Source organism: Macaca mulatta, chromosome X, assembly GCF_049350105.2.
Source record: "Macaca mulatta isolate MMU2019108-1 chromosome X, T2T-MMU8v2.0, whole genome shotgun sequence".
Lineage (NCBI taxonomy): Eukaryota > Metazoa > Chordata > Mammalia > Primates > Cercopithecidae > Macaca > Macaca mulatta.
Genome location: NC_133426.1, coordinates 10,804,849 through 10,829,849, shown reverse-complemented (window position 1 = coordinate 10,829,849; position 25,001 = coordinate 10,804,849). Strand labels below are relative to the sequence as shown.

The 25,001-nt window shown below is 38.6% G+C and overlaps 1 protein-coding gene across 4 annotated transcripts in view; it reads left to right on the top strand.

Annotated features, from left to right (window-relative positions):
* The window catches only part of ARHGAP6 (Rho GTPase activating protein 6), a 546,930-nt gene that overhangs the window by 435,735 nt on the left and 86,194 nt on the right, over positions 1-25,001 (top strand). The window lies entirely within an intron of this gene.

Genomic DNA, 25,001 nt, shown 5'->3' with positions numbered 1-25,001 from the left:
TCCCACTGTTTTCCCTTTCCTGGTCCCACTGGTTTCCTTTTCCTAGATTACTATTCCCCTTTCCTATCAGAGCTGCTGTCCCTTCAATTTCTTGGGATAGACTTTGAATATAAAGCAGGCAACTCAAAGTAGAAGGAGCAATTTTTAATTTATTCCACTCGGGGTGGCAGTGGCAGTAAGTGGATCCTATGTCCAGCCTGAGTTGTCCTCAGATAACACCTGTCTTCCTATGTAAACTTACTGGGCCAATTTAACTTACGTTGCTGGGATTAATCATTAGAAAGCACCAAACATGGAATACAGGCACAATGAATGGCTCCCAAGTGCCCAGGAGTCATTAATAATATTGTTACTTCTTTAACAAACCTCCTGTTCCAAACTGGAAATAAAATATCTGGTTCAGTCTTTCTCTTGATTTTTTGGGAGGTCTGTGGCTTGAAAGCCACAAAAAAAGCCTTCAAAGTGAGAAATAATGAGATGAAATAATGAATTTTAGTTTTAATAAAGGATAAAATATGGTATTAGTAAACCTTTTTACAAGATGTCCACAGATTGTATAACTCACTTAATTCACATTCATATGTACATATATATGTAAAGAGATGTTTTATTTTAAAAACAATATTTTGTTTTACAGAATAGGCATTGGAGCTTAAAAATAAAAAGATTTCTGTACTAATCAAATAATCAGTGTTCATGAATGCAAATGAAAAATACTGTCTGGATAACTTAAGCAGAAAAAGGATTTAGAGAACCTAAGATTTAGAATCTTACAACAACCTAATAAGCCACCTATAAAAAAAAATTACCAGCCCCATAAAAACAAATCTGGTCCATCTTAGCTGCCCACTCCCTTTCTAGCAAACATGCTCCACCAGAATGGCAAACATAATAGATGTTTCATGTCAGCTTAGGCACATGTTTTCTTTCAGATCCAGGAGATGCAAATAGGAGATTATTTCACTAGTTTCAGCCTGGCTTGTGAGTCACCTCCCTTCTTGTCACTAAATTGAGCTTTCAATTCTGTGGAGCACTTCAGTGAGCAGTGCAGGCCTCCATTTTCTTACAGGCTTGATAAATGAGTTTCCAGCCTTTGCTTGAATACATCTGGTGCCTGGGAGAAAGGACTTTTTTTAAATTTTGGAATAATTTTAGAATTACAGACAGTTATGAAGATAGTATAGAATTCCCTTATGCCCCTTACCCAATTTGCCCTGTTAACATAATAACATAACATCAGTGCTATTATGGTAATATTAATAACATAAATGTATTACCCTGGTACATTTATCACAGCTAAGAAACCAACATTGGTGCATTGCTATCAACAAAACTATAGACTTCACTCAGATTTCACCAGTTTCCCCACTAATGTTATTTGTCTCTTCCAGAATCCTATTCAGGATACCACATTGCATTTAACTGAGCATCTTTTCTTTTCTTTTTCTTTTTCAAATAACAAACATTTATCCTGTAAAACAGCTTCTGTGAATAGCTTAGCTTGGGTGTTCTGGTTCAGGGGCTCCTGTGAAGTTGCAGCCAAGCACAAATGGGGCTGCAGTCATCTTAGGGCTTGACTGGGGCTGGAGGAGCAGTTCCCAGGCTCACTAGTATAGCTTTTGGCTAGAGACTTACCCCTTAGCCTTTTGCATAGGGCTGCTCCTGACCTGGTTTCTCACAAAGTGGAGGGATGCAAGACAGAATACAACCAAATGGAAGCCACAGTGAATGATGCTTTTTTTTTTTTTTTTTTTTTTTTGAAGCAGCTCATTCCACTGGTTCCATTTGCTGGCTAGACTGTCTTCCTAGGATATCTTCCTGAATTTTCATTCAGGCCCATGGAGGGCTGGTCAGTAAGTCTCTTCATCCACCATGTTTAATCCTCTAAATAAAAGGAAAGAACCACAGTGTCTCCTGAGTCTTTCCTGAATGCTGAACATCCCTTCATATAACCGTTGACCATCAGAGGCTGTTCCATACCTGATCCTGCCCCACCCAAGGAGAAAAAAAACAGTTCATACAAAGAAATACAAGGTTATTTCCTTAAGAAACTTGGCTTATTCCCCCATCTGTAGTCTTAGAAATTTGGTAGAAAGGTAATTATATGCAGACTCCCATTTCTTTGTAAATTAAAGAAAATTGTTATTGTGCCCCAAAGTCAATGTGATACATAAAGGCTTCATAATTTGTAAACACTCTTACATTGCTCTGTTTAAAACAGAAACTGAGATAAAGTATAAATTGAGCATTGTGACAAGTGGGATATGTGCATGTTTTGTTCACATTTACATGGTTTGGGTTCATAGCTGCTCTCTAAGTTGAGTTATACATAGACCAGTGGTTCTCAACTGGAGTAAGTTTAGTCCCTGGAGGACATTTGGTGGTGTCCAGAGACATCATTTGTGGTCACAACAGGGGTGGGGTGCTCTGGCATCTAGTAGATAAAGGCCAGGGAATGCTGCTAAACATCTTACGAAGTACAGGACTATTCTCTACTGAAAAGTTATCTGCCCCCAAATGTCAGTAGTGCCTAGGCTGAGAAATCCTGGCACAGATTATATGCGGTTTCTAAAGGACCACTTCCCACTCTGCCACCCTAGTGTATCTTTTTTTTTTTTTTTTTTTTGAGACAGAGTCTTGCTCTGTCACCCAGGCTGGAGTGCAGTGGCATGATCTTGACTCACTGCAAGCTCCGCCTCCCAGATTCACACCATTCTCCTGCCTCAGCCTCCCAAGTAGCTGGGACTACAGGCACCTGCCACCATGCCCAGCTAATTTTTTGTATTTTTAGTAGAGACGGGGTTTCGCTGTGTTAGTCAGGATGGTCTCGATCTCCTGACCTCGTGATCTGCCCGCCTCAGCCTGCCAAAGTGCTGGGATTACAGGTGTGAGCCACTGCGCCGGGCCCCAAGTATATCTTTTTAAATCATTTTCCCCTTACTTTTTCATTGAGCTCTCCTCATTGCCTGTGAATTTCATTGGTTTGCTTTCTCCAAGAGTCTATTATTTTTCTGGTCAAAGTACATAGTAAGGCAGCTATGGCTAATGAAACAGGAGATGGTGCCAAAAAGTATTCCTTCAGTCTTTTCTCGGCAGGATTTTTTTCAAAGCTTTGGATAAACTAGGACCTTCCTTTTAGGCTAAGGTGGGGTCACAAATTCTGAGGCATGCCAGGTAATGTAAGTGGGTACAGTGGTCCAGGGTTAGGTGCCTATGCTGCCTTGGGGCACATGTGAGGAATGTGGGACCCAGTGCTGCCAGCTCTTCCACCTTCCTCAAGAGGCTGGAACTCTAGATATGTATGTATACTTTCCAAGATTTTGCATTAGGACTCAACTTTTTATAAAACTTTGCGTGGGCTAAATACCACCTGAATAGTAGGGGACTGGATATGGCCATTTTGCACCCATGAGGCTAGAAATTTGCCTGTGTGTGTAGCAACACCAGAGGAGGGCTTTGTCTCCAGCAGACATTTAGAGATTCTTTTCCACCATCATTTCATATTTCAGTGCATGTGATTTCCTTTCCTTTCCAGTAATGTAATCTTTATTGGGCTCTGCAAGTGAAGAAATTTAAAAGGGCTTAACTGTTGATGCCATATCCCATGTTCAGGTGCACCTGTGAATTGAGGCTGTTTACACTCATTCCCCATGATTGCCTGGATAAGAAACAAGCCTTAGTGCTTCTTGCCCATCACCCAGACTTCTGAGAGGGCAGAGTCTAAATGCATTGCACAAATGGATGTCCATTGTTTTACAAAACCTCCTGGATAGGAGAGCCCTGAACCATCTTTCATGTTGCAGAGGCAAAGTGACCTTAAAGAAGGACTTCCAGCTTCTCCTCATAGGTATCTGGGTTCTGCTCTTAGCCACACCTCTCAAGACAGAACTGTGCTTATTGGAAAGAACTTGAATTTGGCATTGAACGTCAGCCCTGCCACCTACCAGTTCTGTGATTTTGAGAGAATTTGCGTTAATTCTCAGATTTTCAATTCTCTCACTTGTAAAACAAATAAATCAAAATCCCAATGGATTGTGTGTTGACATGTATTAAGTATATGATATAAATATTTCATATCATTAAAAAAGTACTTCTTCCAGTCCTGGTACATATTTAGAGCTTGGAAATTGTTAGTTTCTCATTCCCCTCCCTCTCTAACTCTATGTTACCTTGGGCATGCCAGTCCATGTATCTGGCTCTTACTGTCACATCCCTGAAACAGGCACCACATTTCCTCCACTACAGCATGGGTAGAGATTAGAGCATGATATGGTTTGGCTGTGTCCCTACCCAAATCTCATCTTGAATTGTAGTTATGGGAACATAATCCCCATGTGTGGTGGGAGGGAACCAGTGGGAGGGACCCAGTGGGAGGTAATTGAATCATGGAGACAGTTACCCCCATGCCGTTTTCATAACAGTGAGTTCTCACACGAGCTGATGGTCTTATAATGGGCTTCCCCCACTTCACTCTGCACTTCTCCTTGCTGCTGCCATGTGATGAATGACATGTTTGCTTCCCTTTCCACCATGATTGTAAGTTTCCTGAGGCCTCCCCAGCCCTGCGAAGCTGTGAGTCAATTAAACCTCTTTCATTTATAAATTACCCAGTCTCAGTTATGTCCTTATAGCAGGGTAAGAATGGACTAATACAGTAAATTGGTACCAGTAGAGTTGGGCGCTGCTATAAGGATACCCGAAAATGTGGAAGCAACTTTGGAGCTGGGTAATAGGCAAAGGTTGGAACCATTTGGAGGGCTCAGCAGAAGACAGGAAAATGTGGGAAAGTTTGGAACTTCCTAGAGACAGAGGGCTCAGAAGACAGGATGATGTGGATAAGTTTGAAACTTCCTAGAGACTTGTTGAATGGCTTTGACCAAAATACTGATAATGATATGGACAATGAAGTCCAGGCTAAGGTGGCCTTAGATGGAGATGAAAAATTTGTTGGGAACTGAAATAAAGTTGACCCTTGCTGTGCTTTAGCAAACAGACTGGTAGCATTTTGCCCCTGCCCTAGAGATCTGTAGGACTTTGAACTTGAGAAAGATGATTTAGGGTATCTGGGAAAGAAGTTTCTAAGCAGCAAAGCCTTCAAAAGGAAGCAAAGCATAAAAGTTCGGAAAATTTGCAGCTTGATGATGCAATAGAAAAGAAAAACCCATTTTCTAGGGAGAAATTCAAGCTGGCTGCAGAAGTTTGCATCAGTAACAAGGAGCCAAATGCTAACCACCAAGACAATGGGGAAAATGTCTCCAGGGCATGTCAGAGACCTTCACAGCAGCCCCTTCCATCACAGGCCCAAAGGCCTAGGAGGGAAAAATGGTTTCCTGGGCCTGGCACAGGGCCCCTCTGCTCTATGCGGCCTCAGGACATGGTACCCTGAGTTCCAGCTGATTCAGCTCCAGCTGTGGCTAAAAGGGGCCAAGGTATAGCTCAGGCTGTTGCTTGGTGCAAGCCCCAAGCCTTGGCAGCTTACATGTGGTGTTGGTCCTGTGGGTACACAGAAGTCAAAAGTTGTAGTTTGGGAACTTCCATCTAGATTTCAGAGAATGTATGGAAATACCTGGATGTCCAGGCCAGAAGTCTGCTGCGGGGGCAGAGCCCTCATGGAAACCTCTGCTAGGGCAGTGTGGAAGGGAAATGTGGGGTTGAAGTCCCCACAGAGAGTCCCCACCGGGGCACTGCCTAGAGGAGCTGTGAGAAGAGGGCCACAGTCCTCCAGACCCCAGATGTCATCTATATAGCAGGAATCATACAGGCTACAGCCTCTTCAGATTGGCTTCTTTCACTTAGCAATATGCATTTCAGGTTCCTCTTGATCATTTTGTGGCTTGCTAGATTATTATAATTTCTGAATAGTATTCCATTGTACCATAATTTATTTATGCACTCACCCATTGAAGGATATGTTAGTTGCATCCAAATTTTGCCATTGATAGATAAAGCTGGTTAAACATTGGCATACAAGTTTTTGTGTGGACATAAGTTTTCAATTCATTTGGGTAGTTACCAAGGAGTGCAATTGTTAGATTGTATGGCACCTCTGCGTTTAGTTTTGTAAGACTATGTTTATTTTTGCAGCATTTGGCAACCCTATTCTCAATGAGTTGCACCTGTTTTGAAGAGGCAAAGAACAAGCATATACTTCAATGAGAAAAGCTGTAAAGGACACCTGAAAGTCATGTTCATTCATTTATACATTCATTCATTCATTCACTTGATATTTATTGAGTACAGTTATGTGCTAGATCCTGGAAATACAAAAAACATATGTAATGGGAAAAATGCATGCTTTAAAACAAAGCAAAGCAGCATAACAAGGGCAGTAGGAAAAGCTCCAAATATGCAAGTGACATAACAAACATGGAGAAATTTTCCCTGTAGCCGCTTCGAGAGAGGCTCAGAAAGGTAATGAACTAGTGAAGTAACACATTTATCCAATCAACATATTTTGCCCTTCTCCTACACTGGGTCTGAGGACACAGCTGTTGTGAAACAGGGGACCCCACCCAGGATCCTACAGAAAAAAAACTAAAGCACGTTTTTGAAACTCAGAACTACAAGCTCTTCCTCATGATTTGGACAATAGATGCCTTCAAAGAGTGGTTCTTTTTCCTATATTTTCCTCCCCTTCTCTTAACGGAGAATTCCTTCTTCTACCCTGAAAAGGAAACATGACCATCAATTTCCCAAATACAAAGAGGGATGTGTGTATAAATGGTGGTTACCACCTAGGAGGATTTTAAGCCTTTGTTTAAGGATATTTTCCCCCTAAGGATTGCAATTTCCTAAGTTGAGTCACCATTCAGAACTTCAGTTACCATTGTCCTATGTGAGATTTGTGTGTCTTGTATCCAATGCACTAGTTAGGTATTTCTTTATAGGCTTTTTAAGATTTATAGGTGTACCTAATCAAAAATAGCTGGAAAGATCTGAGATGCTTTTTACTGGATAATTTATTCCATGTGTACCCAACAGCCAAGCGCTTGGCAAATGACCAAGAAATAAGATTTTAAAAGCCAGAATAGCTCATGCAAGAAATAAGTAGCTGACAGATAAAGAAAAAATGGCAACCTTATGCTTTAATGGCAATGTAAACTATCTAGAAGGGACATTTATCAGTTCAACAAGAATTAATTTTCTTCACTCTCAACTCCTATTAATAAGTCTTCTCTTTCTAAAAGGTAGGAATGTCTGCCCCAGAAATTAATTTGTTTCTGTGTAACTAGTACATCAGAAAAATCTCTATAAGACATCTTTCTCTGGCACATATTTTATCTTTATATTGGATGGAAGACAATGATAACCAAGTGACCTGTTTGTTGACTAGGGCACACTTCAAAGCCAGGTATGGATATTTGATTTAATGTGCATTAGCAGGACATCGATGCAATTGTTGTGTGAGCACTGAGGCAAGTAGGCAAATGGCAGGGTGAACTTCACTCCTTAAAATAGTGAGCTCAAGAGATGTGAACTACCTAAGCTGTTTGAATTTGTTCCACATGCTCTTTTAAAATGATATAAGACAAAAGAGATTTAACTGGTTAATTAGTGAAAATCTAGTAACAAAAAATGGTTATTCATGGAAAATGGGAAGTTTGAATAAATTTCAAGATAATGTTTGAATTAGGCCAATAAAGTTAATTCTTGTGTTTGCATAAACACATAGATTGGAGAATTGCTGTGTATTCAGCATTTACTCTTTCAAATGACCATTAATTTATTGAGTACGTGTGTATTGTGCACCTCCTGTATGGCTGGGAACATACCCAGTTTCCAAACATAAAATTAGGATTATGATAAAGTTTTTACTCTCAAGGGTATCAGTTAAGTAAATAACAGCCACAATATGGGGTTTGAGGGGTACGGAACCACTAAAAGAGAGGAAAGGGGGTGCAATTTTGTTTGAGAACTAACAGATTCCAGAAAAGGTGAAGAATAAGGTGTCCTTTGACACAAGTCTTAAAAGAGTAAGTAGGTACTTGCCACACATAGATGAAAGAAAGTGTAGCAGATAAATAGACAGTCATGATTATTAACTATCAACTAGTCCCTCTTTTTTATTTTTATTTTTTCCCTTTTTGAGATGGAGTCTCCCTCTGTCGCCCAGGCTGGAGTGCAGTGGCATGATTTGGCTCACTGCAACCTCCACCTCCTAGGTTCAAGCGATTCTCCTGCCTCAGCTTTCCTGAGTAGCTGGGACTACAGGCGCATGCCACCATGCCCAGCTAATTTTTTTTTTTTTTTGTATTTTTAGTAGAGACGAGGTTTCACCATGTTGGCCAGGCTGGTCTTGAACTCTTGGACTCAGGGTATCTGCCGGCCTCAGTCTCCCACAGTGTTGGGATTACAGGTGTGAGCCACCATACCCGGTCCATCTTTACCACTTACTTGCTTTTCATTCCTGGACAAAATTCATCTCAGGGAGGTAGTGAGTAGAATGGTGGTTACCGGAGGGTGGAAACAGTAGCAGGGTTGACAGGGAAAAAGAAATGCTGGACAATAGGTACAAACATACAGTTAGAGAAAAGAAATAAGTTCTAGGGTTCAATAGCACACTAGAATAACTATAGTTATCATGTATTTCAAAATACCTAGACGAGATTTGCAATGTCCTCAACAGAAAAAATTGATAAAAGCTTAAGGTAATGAATATCCCAACTACCCTGATTTGATCTTTATATATTCATGTATCAAAATATCACATTTACCCCATACATATTTACAACTATTATATATCAATAAAAGTCATGAAGATATTGATAACTAACATTGGTAGCTAACATTTATTCAACATGTACCATATGTCTAACCTTCTCACTATCATTGTTTCCTCTGACACTCACAGTAACCCTCTGACACAGATACCATCATCACTGTTTTACAAATAAATAAGAAGAATTATTTCAATGTGCTTTGGGTGAGTAGCACTGAGAGAGCCCTAATTCACCTGGATAAGAATGCGAGGTGCTGCCTGGCTCAATTTTACATCTCAGAGCTTTTGTACTGTGAGTGCAATAAATCAGGTGTGTGCACAGAAATCAGGGCAGAGTTAAGCTCCTCCTAAGGAGTGAGTCAAGTATTTTGTGATTTGACTGGATCACCTTAATTTAGATATCTTCACAAAGATATAAGCCTATCACTCCAAGATGAAATTTTAACATCAGGGAAATGAGATGGTCCTTTCCCTCCAGTATCAGGAGAACTCCTCTCCAAGAGGCAGAGAGGCAAGAGACTCTGTTTCTCCTTGGTTTTAGTTGCTGAAATAAAGGACTTGCCACTGGTCTGTGGGCAAACTTTCTTGGGTGCTGTCTTTGTGTATGACCTCTGAATTTTGTTCAGTACATCATTGCTCTAAGGATATATTTAGTGCTTTGTGACTGGACATTTCAACATTCAGCTGGTGAGTGAGACAATATTAGGAGATATGATGCTCTTGATACCAGCCATTCTTCAAAGTGGGTGTTTATTATGGAATAAAATAAAATATGTGCTTCAGTCTAGAATTTAAAAGCACTAACTGCAATTTTTCAAGCATATGTATGTAAATAAAAGTTACCTGTCTTACCATTTTCAGGAGAAAAGTGAATCTTTACATTTGTTTTAGTGCTACTTGTTTCTGATATCCTAACCTAAAATTTCATGGTCACAAAAAGTATAAATTAAATGTTATCTTAATGAAAAATAAAACAGGGGCTATAGCACAGGTGACGTGAGGAAAATAATCACACACACACAAAAGGAACCAAGAGTGAACCCTGAAGTAACTTGGGGTGATAATGATGTATCAATGTAAGTTCATGGGTTATAAGAAAGGCACCATTCTGGTGGGGGATATGGATAGTGGGGAGTGCTATGGTGGGAGAACAGGTGGTAAATGAGAAATCTCTAGACCTTCAGATCAATTTGTTGTGAACTAAAAACAATTCTAAAAAACAAAGTAATATATATGTGTGTGCGCGCATATATTCACATATACATATATGCATATATATGCATATAAGCTATATACATACATGTATATGCATATACATACACACACACACACATATATACACATATATACACACATTTATGTACACACACACACACCCCTAATAACTTTTAAGGGCAAAAACTTTCTTCCCTTCAGAATAGCTGCCAGAGTGACTTCAAGTACACAGTTACTCATTTGAGGTAATAAGAGGTGACATAAATAGCAACTGTTGGCTGGGTGCGGTGGCTCACGCCTGTAATCCCAGCACTTTGGGAGGCCGAGGCAGGCAGATCACGAGGTCAAGAGATCGAGACCATCCTGGCCAACATGCTGAAACCCCATCTCTACTAAAAATACAAAAATTAGCTGGGTGTGGTGGCATGTGCCTGTAGTCCCAGCTCGGGAGGCTGAGGCAGGACAATCGCTTGAACCCGGGAGACGGAGGTTGCAGTGAGCCGAGATCGTGCCACTGCACTCCAGCCTGGTGACAGAGTGAGACTCCATCTCAAAAAAATAAAAATAAAAATAAATAAATCAGCTGTTCCATCACTAAGTACATTGTGGTGTCTTTCATATCCTTCCACTATAGAATAAATAGTCAGATAGCCCAGTATGTATAATAGAACTCTCACATGGACCTCTGCAGTGCTTATTTTGCCTCTGTAACTACTGAAAGAAATCTCAAATAAGGATCTTCTTAGAAACTTGAAGTAGTACTTAGACTTACACATCAACACATGCTTTGAGTAAAAGGAAAATCCTTTATGAAAATGCAAGCTTTAGAAATTAAATGCTGCCCATAAGGATTCACTTATTCCTGTATATTCACTTACTCAGACTGCAGGCAGAATCTGAATGAACTTTTTTTTCCTTTAACTTGGAAAACCTTGAAAAAATAAGAGTGGTATATAGGGGCCAATTAAAATGAAAAGAACCAGGGAAAATGAGAGTAAGTCGCTCCTCTCCTCTCAATGAGGGTATTGTGTTTTTGAACAATTCATGAATGGAATTTCAGAAACTCAGCAAAAGAATACATTTAACTGACTTACTCCAAATATATTCTGAATTTCATATTTACTAAAGTGTTTCCAAATGAACATTTTGTATGTTATGTACAAAAACTGCACATTACAAAAGGAAAGGTAGGAGAATTCATCACTTAAGTTTTTAGATGCATATATATACTTAAACTTCCACATACTCCACAAATACTAAACTTGAAAACCAAAGCACTCTACATAATTTACCTTGCCATAGATGTGAAATAATTGTAAGCATGCATAAATTTTAATATAATACTTTGAATCAATGCCAAGGGGAGGTATCATTGAATGGTGGACCAAAACAAACTACATGGCATTTTGATGTCTTTGGAAATATGGCATACCCACAAACCAGTGGCTCGGCAATGCTATTAATATATCTTGCTCAGTTGTCTTAATCATTTATAGAAGTTTAATTTTTTTTCAAGAACACAGATGTTAAGGTACTTTTAATAATTTTGAAAGGCCATAGAGTATATATATTTTTTGAAGTCATACTTTCATTGGAATTGTCTCTTTAACCTAATGAGTAAAATAAAATAAGTTTTGTCTTCTTTTGTTAGAGAAAAATGTACTTTTCCATGCCCATGCTTTCTACATTTTTGGAACTGATACAGATCCACAGAGGCCAAACCTAAAACTGAATTATCTTTAATGTTAAAATTTAATTGACCATGTATATAACTGTGCAATTGCTGCTTTCTCACAGAACTGTCTAGGGTTCATTCAACAGATCATAGTAACAAGGCCTGGCATTTAATAAACAGACTAATGATAGAGGAGATATACTAATTTATACAAGAATTAATTAACTAAATACTGTCATGTGGTTTAGTGTAGCTCAAGTTATGCTTGTATAATATAACATAGGTTCAAGTTCTTTAGTCAGCCATCAGAATAACAGAGGTTAAAGAGACCTCTGAATAAGTGCCAACTCTTGCTGCAGTTGTCTCAAAAAAAGAAATTTAAGTAATTGCAATACACATTTCTACAAATAAAATATTCCCATGCTTATATCAATTCTGAGTTTTTAAGATTAAATATCCACTACTTACAGTCTCTGACACAATTTTATTTTGGAACATGGTGATGTATTTTTTAAGTTGACTTTCTTCACCAAAAAGAGGGCTTTCATTATACTCTAAGTCCTCAATACTCTAAAACAAAAAGTCTAGTTCACTGACAAACCATCACTTTACATCTGGGTAAATTAAATATCAAAAGGAAACAGCTTTTAATATTCAAAGGATGCTGGTTATTTATTTCAAATTTTAAAACTGTAATCAATACATGGAGCTCCAAATACTTAAAATTTTAATTCCAGATTTCAGTGAAATATTATTATAGCAGGTCCAACAGTCATGTAGTTTGCTTGAAGAAAATGGTTTGATGAACATGTTACAGACAAGATGGACCAAAGACAGAAAAAGACTGTCAGTCTTATATCATGAAATACTGTATTTTTTCACCAGGTAGTGACCATTTGTTATCACTAATGGTCCACATAACATGGATTTCATGGAAGGGACAAAATGGTCTGTGATATGACCTCATCAAGTTAAAGAAAACATAACTACGTTTGAAACATATACTATTCCCTCAACAAATAGTTCGGCAGTTCCTATTCCCTAAAATGTTGTATGTTAATGCTGAGGAAGATGTAAAACATGAACACGCAATCTCTTCCATATTCCTGTGACATGAGCAAATGCACGAATAAAAAAACAAAGTAATACAAAACTTGTGTTACTGCTATGGAAGAGCAACTCACTCGGACACGTAGCTAAATATGGAGACTGATGTTGACTTAGTTGGCACAAGATTTCAATCGGTCAAAAAAAAAAAAAAAGAGATTTTAAAAGCATTTGGAAGGAAGAGCGTGAGCAAAGCATGGGAGTGACGGTGAGTTCCTTCAGGGAAGGCTGTCAATCTGGAGAGTTGGGAGGAAAGACAGAGGGTGGCAAAACAAGCCTAACAGGGGGTCATGTAAAGGGGAGAGTCTCTCAATATCTAAGAACTGAGACATGGGCACCACTGACAGGCTGGGAAGAGGGAAGGGCTGGGGAGGGTTTTAGGAAGATAGTATTGCTAATCAATGAAGGATGGCTCAGAAGGGAAGAGAGAACTCAGAAAAGGGTTTAATAGTACAAGCAAGGAAGAATGAGGTCTTGAACTAGGGCAGCCTCAGTGAGAATTTAAAGAAATTAAAGGACCATTACAGAGGTAAAACTTGCCTCGCAATAACTGCATGGATAGGATAATGGACTCAGAAGAGTCCAAGATGATACCAAAGTATCATGTAGCATTAACATTGACAGGATAACTTTTCTAGTTTAATGTTCATACCAATTAATAAATGGTTCCTGAGGAACATTATAGCAACATGTTCTCTTCTCGTGACTTCTATATAAATAACTGTTTGTGTACAGATCATCAAGTTGCTTGAAAATTTTATTTTCAAACTCTTTTCCCAGTATATTTAACGCATCTCAGTTAGTGTAAAGGAGTGACATATGAATATGTCTCTTCACAAGGTTATTAAAAAGAATACCTCCCACAAGAAAATTACATTGTTTCCTAAATAATATACATCTACATTAAGAAGAGGTCATTGTCCAATAACGATTAGCTAATGTGCTATATGACAGCAGATAATTCACAGTTCACAATGTGTTAATAATCTGCTGGCTTTCCCATTCTGTTATACATCTGAACCATCTCTTATGATTACAAATTTCATGTAAAACCATTACTAGTCACTAATAATTTTGAAAGTGAATATGCCATAAAACACTCCTACATTCCAGCAGGAAATAAAAGAGATACTCAGTAGTTAACACTTGCCTACTTCCTATTTAACTAAAACTGTTTAAACAAGACAAGTGAAAAAGACATCCAGAAAGGATTTATGGATTTCCTGCCTTCCACTAAAGATCTGTTGCTGATCTCCTAAAAACTGAATATGAAATCTTCATTAATGTGTTCATAAAGTATCAATTTTATACACAAGATTTCTATTTCTAGGTAAAATTTCCAATTTGCCTTTTTCTGTTCTAAATAACTCCCAAAAAACTATTCATGAATCCTAAAAATACATTTACCAATTATGTAAAATCTGGAACAATATATTCAAAGTGAAAATGGTAGGTAATTTAAAATGTATAACCAAAAGGTCTTTCCATACATTCAGAAACCAGCAGACTGTCTTCTATTTTGTTCACGAGTTGTATTTTATAAGAATGTATTGGGGAGCAAGATGGCCGAATAGGAACAGCTCCAGTCTCCAACTCCCAGCGCGAGCGACACAGAAGACCAGTGATTTCTGCATTTTCAACTGAGGTACTGGGTTCATCTCACTGGGGAGTGCCGGACGATCGGTGCTGGTCAGCTGCTGCAGCCCGACCAGCGAGAGCTGAAGCAGGGCGAGGCATCGCCTCACCTGGGAAGCGCAAGGGGGAAGGGAATCCCTTTTCCTAGCCAGGGGAACTGAGACACACAACACCTGGAAAATTGGGTAACTCCCACCCCAATACTGCGCTTTAAGCAAACAGGCACACCAGGAGATCATATCCCACACCTGGCCGGGAGGGTCCCACACCCACGGAGCCTCCCTCATTGCTAGCACAGCAGTCTGTGATATCGCCGCAAGGCAGCAACGAGGCTGGGGGAGGGGCGCCCGCCATTGCTGAGGCTTAAGTAGGTAAACAAAGCTGCTGGGAAGCTCGAACTGGGTGGAGCTCACAGGAGCTCAAGGAAACCTGCCTGTCTCTGTAGACTCCACCTCTGGGGACAGGGCACAGTAAAAATAACAAAAACAGCAGAAACCTCTGCAGACGCAAACGACTCTGTCTGACAGCTTTGAAGAGAGCAGTGGATCTCCCAACACGGAGGTTGAGATCTGAGAAGGGACAGACTCCCTGCTCAAGTGGGTCCCTGACCCCTGAGTAGCCTAACTGGGAGACATCCCCCACTAGGGGCAGTCTGACACCCCACACCTCACAGGGTGGAGTACACCCCTGAGAGGAAGCTTCCAAAGCAAGAATCAGACAGGTACACTCGCTGTTCAGAAATATTCTATCTTCTGCAGCCTCTGCTGCTGATACCCAGGCAAACAGGGTCTGGAGTGGACCTCAAGCAATCTCCAACAGACCTACAGCTGAGGGTCCTGACTGTTAGAAGGAAAACTATCAAACAGGAAGGACACCTACACCAAAACCCCATCAGTACATCACCATCATCAAAGACCAGAGGCAGATAAAACCACAAAGATGGGGAAAAAGCAGGGCAGAAAAGCTGGAAATTCAAAAAATAAGAGCGCATCTCCCCCGGCAAAGGAGCGCAGCTCATCGCCAGCAACGGATCAAAGCTGGACGGAGAATGACTTTGACGAGATGAGAGAAGAAGGCTTCAGTCCATCAAATTTCTCAGAGCTAAAGGAGGAATTACGTACCCAGCGCAAAGAAACTAAAAATCTTGAAAAAAAAGTGGAAGAATTGATGGCTAGAGTAATTAATGCAGAGAAGGTCATAAACGAAATGAAAGAGATGAAAACCATGACACGAGAAATACGTGACAAATGCACAAGCTTCAGTAACCGACTCGATCAACTGGAAGAAAGAGTATCTGCGATTGAGGATCAAATGAATGAAATGAAGTGAGAAGAGAAACCAAAAGAAAAAAGAAGAAAAAGAAATGAACAAAGCCTGCAAGAAGTATGGGATTATGTAAAAAGACCAAATCTACGTCTGATTGGGGTGCCTGAAAGTGAGGGGGAAGATGAAACCAAGTTGGAAAACACTCTTCAGGATATCATCCAGGAGAACTTCCCCAACCTAGTAGGGCAGGCCAACATTCAAATCCAGGAAATACAGAGAACGCCACAAAGATACTCCTCGAGAAGAGCAACTCCAAGACACATAATTGCCAGATTCACCAGAGTTGAAATGAAGGAAAAAATCTTAAGGGCAGCCAGAGAGAAAGGTCGGGTTACCCACAAAGGGAAGCCCATCAGACTAACAGCAGATCTCTCGGCAGAAACTCTCCAAGCCAGAAGAGAGTGGGGGCCAATATTCAACATTCTTAAAGAAAAGAATTTTCAACCCAGAATTTCATATCCAGCCAAACTAAGTTTCATAAGTGAAGGAGAAATAAAATCCTTTACAGATAAGCAAATGCTTAGAGATTTTGTCACCACTAGGCCTGCCTTACAAGAGACCCTGAAGGAAGCACTAAACATGGAAAGGAACAACCGGTACCAGCCATTGCAAAAACATGCCAAAATGTAAAGACCATCGAGGCTAGGAAGAAACTGCATCAACTAACGAGCAAAATAACCAGTTAATATCATAATGGCAGGATCAAGTTTACACATAACAATATTAACCTTAAATGTAAATGGACTAAATGCTCCAATTAAAAGACATAGACTGGCAAACTGGATAAAGAGTCAAGACCCATCAGTCTGCTGTATTCAGGAAACCCATCTCACACGCAGAGACATACATAGGCTCAAAATAAAGGGATGGAGGAAGATTTACCAAGCAAATGGAGAACAAAAAAAAGCAGGGGTTGCAATACTAGTCTCTGATAAAACAGACTTTAAGCCATCAAAGATCAAAAGAGACAAAGAAGGCCATTACATAATGGTAAAGGGATCAATTCAACAGGAAGAGCTAACTATCCCAAATATATATGCACCCAATACAGGAGCACCCAGATTCATAAAGCAAGTCCTTAGAGACTTACAAAGAGACTTAGACTCCCATACAATAATAATGGGAGACTTCAACACTCCACTGTCAACATTAGACAGATCAACGAGACAGAAAGTTAACAAGGATATCCAGGAATTGAACTCATCTCTGCAGCAAGCAGACCTAATAGACATCTATAGAACTCTCCACCCCAAATCAACAGAATATACATTCTTCTCAGCACCACATTGTACTTACTCCAAAATCGACCACGTAATTGGAAGTAAAGCACTCCTCAGCAAATGTACAAGAACAGAAATTATAACAAACTGTCTCTCAGACCACAGTGCAATCAAACTAGAACTCAGGACTAAGAAACTCAATCAAAACCGCTCAACTACATGGAAACTGAACAACCTGCTCCTGAATGACTACTGGGTACATAACGAAATGAAGGCAGAAATAAAGATGTTCTTTGAAACCAATGACAACAAAGATACAACATACCAGAATCTCTGGGACACATTTAAAGCAGTGTGTAGAGGGAACTTTATAGCACTAAATGCCCACAAGAGAAAGCAGGAAAGATCTAAAATTGACACTCTAACATCGCAATTAAAAGAACTAGAGAAGCAAGAGCAAACACATTCGAAAGCTAGCAGAAGGCAAGAAATAACTAAGATCAGAGCAGAACTGAAGGAGATAGAGACACAAAAAACTCTCCAAAAAATCAATGAATCCAGGAGTTGGTTTTTTGAAAAGATCAACAAAATTGACAGACCACTAGCAAGACTAATAAAGAAGAAAAGAGAGAAGAATCAAATCGACGCAATTAAAAATGATAAAGGGGATATCACCACTAACCCCACAGAAATACAAACTAACATCAGAGAATACTATAAACACCTCTACGCAAATAAACTGGAAAATCTAGAAGAAATGGATAATTTCCTGGACACTTACACTCTTCCAAGACTAAACCAGGAAGAAGTTGAATCCCCGAATAGACCAATAGCAGGCTCTGAAATTGAGGCAATAATTAAGAGCCTACCAACCAAAAAAAGTCCAGGACCAGATGGATTCACAGCTGAATTCTACCAGAGGTACAAGGAGGAGTTGGTACCATTCCTTCTGAAACTATTCCAATCAATAGAAAAAGAGGGAATCCTCCCTAACTCATTTTATGAGGCCAACATCATCCTGATACCAAAGCCTGGCAGAGACACAACAAAAAAAGAGAATTTTAGACCAATATCTCTGATGAACATCGATGCAAAAATCTTCAATAAAATACTGGCAAACCTGATTCAGCAACACATCAAAAAGCTTATCCACCATGATCAAGTGGGCTTCATCCCTGGGATGCAAGGCTGGTTCAACATTTGCAAATCAATAAACATAATCCAGCATATAAACAGAACCAAAGACAAGAACCACATGATTATCTCAATAGATGCAGAAAAGGCTTTTGACAAAATTCAACAGCCCTTCATGCTAAAAACGCTCAATAAATTCGGTATTGATGGAACGTACCTCAAAATAATAAGAGCTATTTATGACAGACCCACAGCCAATATCATACTGAATGGGCAAAAACTGGAAAAATTCCCTTTGAAAACTGGCTCAAGACAGGGATGCCCTCTCTCACCACTCCTATTCAACATAGTGTTGGAAGTTCTGGCTAGGGCAATCAGGCAAGAGAAAGAAATCAAGGGTATTCAGTTAGGAAAAGAAGAAGTCAAATTGTCCCTGTTTGCAGATGACATGATTGTATATTTAGAAAACCCCATTGTCTCAGCCCAAAATCTCCTTAAGCTGATAAGCAACTTCAGCAAAGTCTCAGGATACAAAATTAATGTGCAAAAATCACAAGCATTCTTATACACCAGTAACAGACAAACAGAGAGCCAAATCAGGAATGAACTTCCATTCACAATTGCTTCAAAGAGAATAAAATACCTAGGAATCCAACTTACAAGGGATGTAAAGGACCTCTTCAAGGAGAACTACAAACCACTGCTCAGTGAAATAAAAGAGGACACAAACAAATGGAAGAACATACCATGCTCATGGATAGGAAGAATCAATATCGTGAAAATGGCCATACTGCCCAAGGTAATTTATAGATTCAATGCCATCCCCATCAAGCTACCAATGAGTTTCTTCACAGAATTGGAAAAAACTGCTTTAAAGTTCATATGGAACCAAAAAAGAGCCCGCATCTCCAAGGCAATCCTAAGTCAAAAGAACAAAGCTGGAGGCATCACGCTACCTGACTTCAAACTATACTACAAGGCTACAGTAACCAAAACAGCATGGTACTGGTACCAAAACAGAGATATAGACCAATGGAACAGAACAGAGTCCTCAGAATAAATACCACACATCTACAGCCATCTGATCTTTGACAAACCTGAGAGAAACAAGAAATGGGGAAAGGATTCCCTATTTAATAAATGGTGCTGGGAAAATTGGCTAGCCATAAGTAGAAAGCTGAAACTGGATCCTTTCCTTACTCCTTATACGAAAATTAATTCAAGATGGATTAGAGACTTAAATGTTAGACCTAATACCATAAAAATCCTAGAGGAAAACCTAGGTAGTACCATTCAGGACATAGGCATGGGCAAAGACTTCATGTCTAAAACACCAAAAGCAACGGCAGCAAAAGCCAAAATTGACAAATGGGATCTCATTAAACTAAAGAGCTTCTGCACAGCAAAAGAAACTACCATCAGAGTGAACAGGCAACCTACAGAATGGGAGAAAATTTTTGCAATCTACTCATCTGACAAAGGGCTAATATCCAGAACCTACAAAGAACTCAAACAAATTTACAAGAAAAAAACAAACAACCCCATCAAAAAGTGGGCAAAGGATATGAACAGACATTTCTCAAAAGAAGACATTCATACAGCCAACAGACACATGAAAAAATGCTCATCATCACTGGCCATCAGAGAAATGCAAATCAAAACCACAATGAGATACCATCTCACACCAGTTAGAATGGCGAACATTAAAAAGTCAGGAAACAACAGGTGCTGGAGAGGATGTGGAGAAATAGGAACACTTTTACACTGTTGGTGGGATTGTAAACTAGTTCAACCATTATGGAAAACAGTATGGCGATTCCTCAAGGATCTAGAACTAGATGTACCATATGACCCAGCCATCCCATTACTGGGTATATACCCAAAGGATTATAAATTATGCTGCTATAAAGACACATGCACCCGTATGTTTATTGCGGCACTGTTCACAATAGCAAAGACTTGGAATCAACCCAAATGTCCATCAGTGACAGACTGGATTAAGAAAATGTGGCACATATACACCATGGAATACTATGCAGCCATAAAAAAGGATGAGTTTGTGTCCTTTGTAGGGACATGGATGCAGCTGGAAACCATCATTCTTAGCAAACTATCACAAGAACAGAAAACCAAACACCACATGTTCTCACTCATAGGTGGGAACTGAACAATGAGATCACTTGGACTCGGGAAGGGGAACATCACACACCGGGGCCTATCATGGGGAGGGGGGAGGGGGGAGGGATTGCATTGGGAGTTATACCTGATGTAAATGTTGATGGGTGCTGACGAGTTGATGGGTGCAGCACACCAACATGGCACAAGTATACATATGTAACAAACCTGCACGTTATGCACATGTACCCTAGAACTTAAAGTATAATAATAATAAATAAATTAAAAAAAAAAAGAATGTATTGTGATACCAAATAGAACAGACCTTTGTGAATTGCTCAAATGGCGGCTCAATCTCTGTCAGTTCCTTTCCCATCTTGTTGTCACCTCTTGTTGCTCTTGAAATAATCTCCAGAACCACAAAACTAAAAAGTGATTAAAATTGGGTAAATTTTAATACTTAAAAAACATAATTCTGTATTAGCTTTAAATAGATACTCTTTAAATCAATACTTCTGAACACTTTCTTTTAGACAACATTTATGACCAATTTTAAACAATTGTGTTCAACACTCATATGCTAAAACAACATAATCTTTTTCATCAGTCATGGGGTAAAGAATATTCCTTCTTATACATATTCAACATGTATGTCCTAATTCTTGATTTCAAATAAAGAGTGTTTGTTGACCCTTCTTATAATTTGTTGACCACAGATAGGTAAGATCTATAGAGGAATTCACTAAGAAATATTCTTTTGTTACTAAGATTTTAAACACTTGGACATTTCAATATGCACATAGATGAACCTTCCAATAATGATGGCCTTTCTGCACCTTGACCTAATCTCCAACAACAGTGTTCTCCTCTCCTCTACGTGGCACACACAGTCATCCCCTAGATTTTGTCATTCCCAGTGACTGCAACATCTCCCGTAATATTAATAATAGCAATAATAGCAACGATAAAGAGCAACCATGGGTGAGATCGCATCCTAAAAAATTTAAATAAACCCATTACATAAGAACCCTTTCGTCCTTCAAACAACTCTGAGGTAGGTACTCTTACCATGTCTCCTTTCGTAGATAAGGCAACTGAGGCACAGAGATAAATAATTTGCCCATGTTTCTGAGCTAGCGATGGTCAAACTGGAGTTGGATCCCAAGCAGTGTGGCTGCAGAGTCCCAGGCCCTGATCACTCCACTCAGCTATTTCTCCATCTTCCCAACATACACAGCCACTACCTCCCTGTCACTGTAGGTCACTCACTTCAGTACTACAGCTCAGGAATCTGTAGGGACCCAACACCCAATGTATGGAGCACTTTTCACTGCCCAATACCCCACCCCCATGTGCTCAGGTAACTCAGTCCCAGCTGAAATTCCACAGCCAGTCATCATAACCCCCGCCCTCATATATATATATATATATATATATATATATATATATATATATATATATGCCCTGCCCAACCAACTCTCCCTCTATCAATGTGCTCGGCTACACCCCAACCCAGGAAATTCCAGCACTAAAGTTGCTCTTGCACAAATATGCCATCTGGGCTGACTTTAACTTCTTAATCCCTATGACGCTGACCTCAGTTGGACCCCTAATGCTGCATGGCAATTATATTCCCCTAGTCCATGAGTCCACTAACAGGCCCCCCTCTCTGGGCTCATGCTGTCCTCCTCCTTTGCTGGATTTCTGCATGAACTATTACTACCTGAGACATTGTTACAATAGGTTAATCATAAAGCAAAGCTGGATACCAACAATTAGTTCTTCTCTTCCTTTCTTCTTCATCTTTCTGCTCACCTGTGATGTATTCTTCAAGGACATTCAGCAACTTCAGAGAACATCCATAACTATGTTTCTGCCTGTAACACATAATACGTAACACGGTCATATGTCATAGAGAGATGAAAAATTAACCCTATTCAAACCAAAACTGACTTGACATAATTTATACTATAAAGTAGCAATGGAATAATAGCAGCTGAAATCTTCTTTTTGGGAAAAGGTGAAATGAGCTACTCTCATTCTGAAAGGGTTCCTTCCTAACTGACTAGTAGAGCAGCTCTCTTACATTCTTTACATGCTGAAGACAAAGGAGGGTTTACAGCACTATAAATTTCCCAGAAACAATCATTTTCTCTGATTTCAGCAGTTTACTTTTCATTTCCTCAAACTAAATAACATATGGGTTCTCATAAGTAGGTTCAAGAATATCATAGCCATTCATACCGTAAGATTTCCCAAAAGAAATACTTCACTTAACTATTTCTCCACTTTGGCACAATGATGATTTTCTAAAAGGGATAGTGAAAACAATTTAATTAAAATAGATAACTTATTTACAACATAAGGTTGTCCCTTTCTACATAACTTAATATTTTTAAGGATCTACAGACTAAAAGTTGAAGACATTTATCTTACATGCAGCTGCCGTATTTCTAGAAATTGATAAAAATTAATTTTACAGGAAGACTATTTTTATCTGGAAGGCAAAAAGAGGTCATCTTCATTGACTTTCTAGGTAATATACCTCAATTCTGTTAAACTTAGGTTATAAAACAAAAGAAACTTACCTGCTTAGGGAACAGTCAAGTAAAACATGTTGTTCACTGCAGACGCCAATATGTACAGGATAGTTTTTGAAATTCTGCACTAACGAATACAAAGAAATGATAGAAATATCATTATTCAAAAAAGCCAACAATCATACATTTTTAGTTGTATTGTTCTCAAAATGTGTTTAATTTTGTTCTTTGTTTCGTTGCAAGCTTTTGCAACCCTTTCAATCCTTTTTCTCTTTGCAGCAAGACCCTTTTTAATTTCAGCTAGATAGTAAATGAAAATACATTAAAAGTTAATGTTGAAAAGTAGTTTATTTGCATATATTGAAAACAATATGGGACATGATGGTTCAGCAATATCAGAAGGATATTTAAAATGTAAAATGGAAAGATCATTTCAAAAAAGTAAGATTTACTCACTTATTTTCTGTAAAACCTTTCAGGTATTAATAATAGTTTTCCAATTCCAATTGGCATAACAGCAAATCACTTAATTGACAGATGATGAAAAAAAGCAAATAGTTAAAACAGTTTATATTTTTTAAATGTGCAGAAAGGGTAACAAACAGACTTTAATTTCTACATTTATAAAATGTCCTACAATTCAAAGGACATGTTTCCATGAAATACTGTCACAACTCATTAAGTAAAGCACATAAAAATAAGACCATCAAAAGGGTAGACATAGCTTAATACACAATAAGGAAAGTATTTTTAAGCAATCTAGTGATTGACGCTATTAACTGTATTTTAATAAAAGAAGCAATGTCCATGGGTATAAAAATTTAGGTTTAAGTAGATAAAGAAATACATTTAAAAACACGTTTGAAGTATTTTCTGGGAGCTTTTTATATGACATTTTTATCCATAGTGCTGTGTTTCAGAAGATTGTCATACTGCAAGGAATGCTTTCCTAAACATAGTTTCACATCAGAGATCTACCATCAATTGCTAAGAATAGTTTTCAGCAATCATAAAAGAGCTGCACCATAATACAAATATTTCTTACACACAGTATCCATCTATAGTGGTCGATGTATCAGGCAGCTCACAAAACAAGCACTTTGTCACCACCAAGCAGAGCAAAGCTTTCCAAATATACTGCTTGTATGAATCATCGCTATAGAAGAGCTGAAAACTGAATTGAGCTTTTTAAAAATGAGTATTGTCTTCATGGTCTCTACAGAAATTTTCTCAAACTTTTTTGAAAAAATGGTCCTATAACAGTACAACTAATATTTCACATGGCAGTATAAAATTTATGGGGTTTTGGATCCAATTAATTAGATGTTTCTCACTGGGTAGGAAAGTTGTCTTTTCTTTTCTACTACACAGTTTATTACTGGAATAATAATAGAAAATAATCATTTTAGAGAATTCAATTTTTTTTCTGGTACTTTAAAGAAAACAAAATCAGAAAGCTGTGACAATAGAATAGCTAAATTAGAAACATGAAAAACTCATATTAAAAACTCTGAGTACATACGGACAGGAAGAAGGGAACAACAGACAACTGGGCCTACTTCAGGGTGGAGGGTAGGAGGAGGGTAAGGATCGAAAACCACTCATCTGGTATTATGCTATAACCTAAGTAACAAAATAATCTGTATACCAAACCCCCGTGACATGCAATTTATCTTTATAATAAACCTGCACATGTACCCCCAAACCTAAAATAAAAGCTAAAAAAACTGATATATGACTTAATGTGTGTACACTAAAAGGAACGAATAGAGCTGTTTCTCCTCCAGTGTCCTCTAATATCCCCCCAAACAATTAAATTTCCACGTGTATGAAAGAAAAGCCATCCCTCTCGCTTCCCATTAGAAGAATTCTCACATTCCACATCAACATAGAAAAGGTAAGTAAGAAAAATTTATCAAACAGATTATGTTAAATGCTATATATGAGAAGAAGGCATTTAAGACAGTCTTGTCCACTACTTCGTACAGCCTACTGTAACAGTTGTATGATTGAAAACAATTTTCATAAACTACAAATAGCTCCTAAAACATACCTGCAATATCTTCTAGCTTCTGGATTTCAACCCTGTAAAAAAAAAAAAAAAAAAAAAAAAGTTACATCAGGGAAATTTATAGCACTAAATGCACACAGGAGAAAGCGGGAAAGATCTAAAATCAATACTCTAACATCACAATGAAAAGAACTAGAGAAGCAAGAGCAAACAAATTCAAAAGCTAGCAGAAAACAAGAAATAACTAAGATCAGAGCAGAACTGAAGTTGATAGAGACATGAAAAACTCTTCAAAAAATCAGTG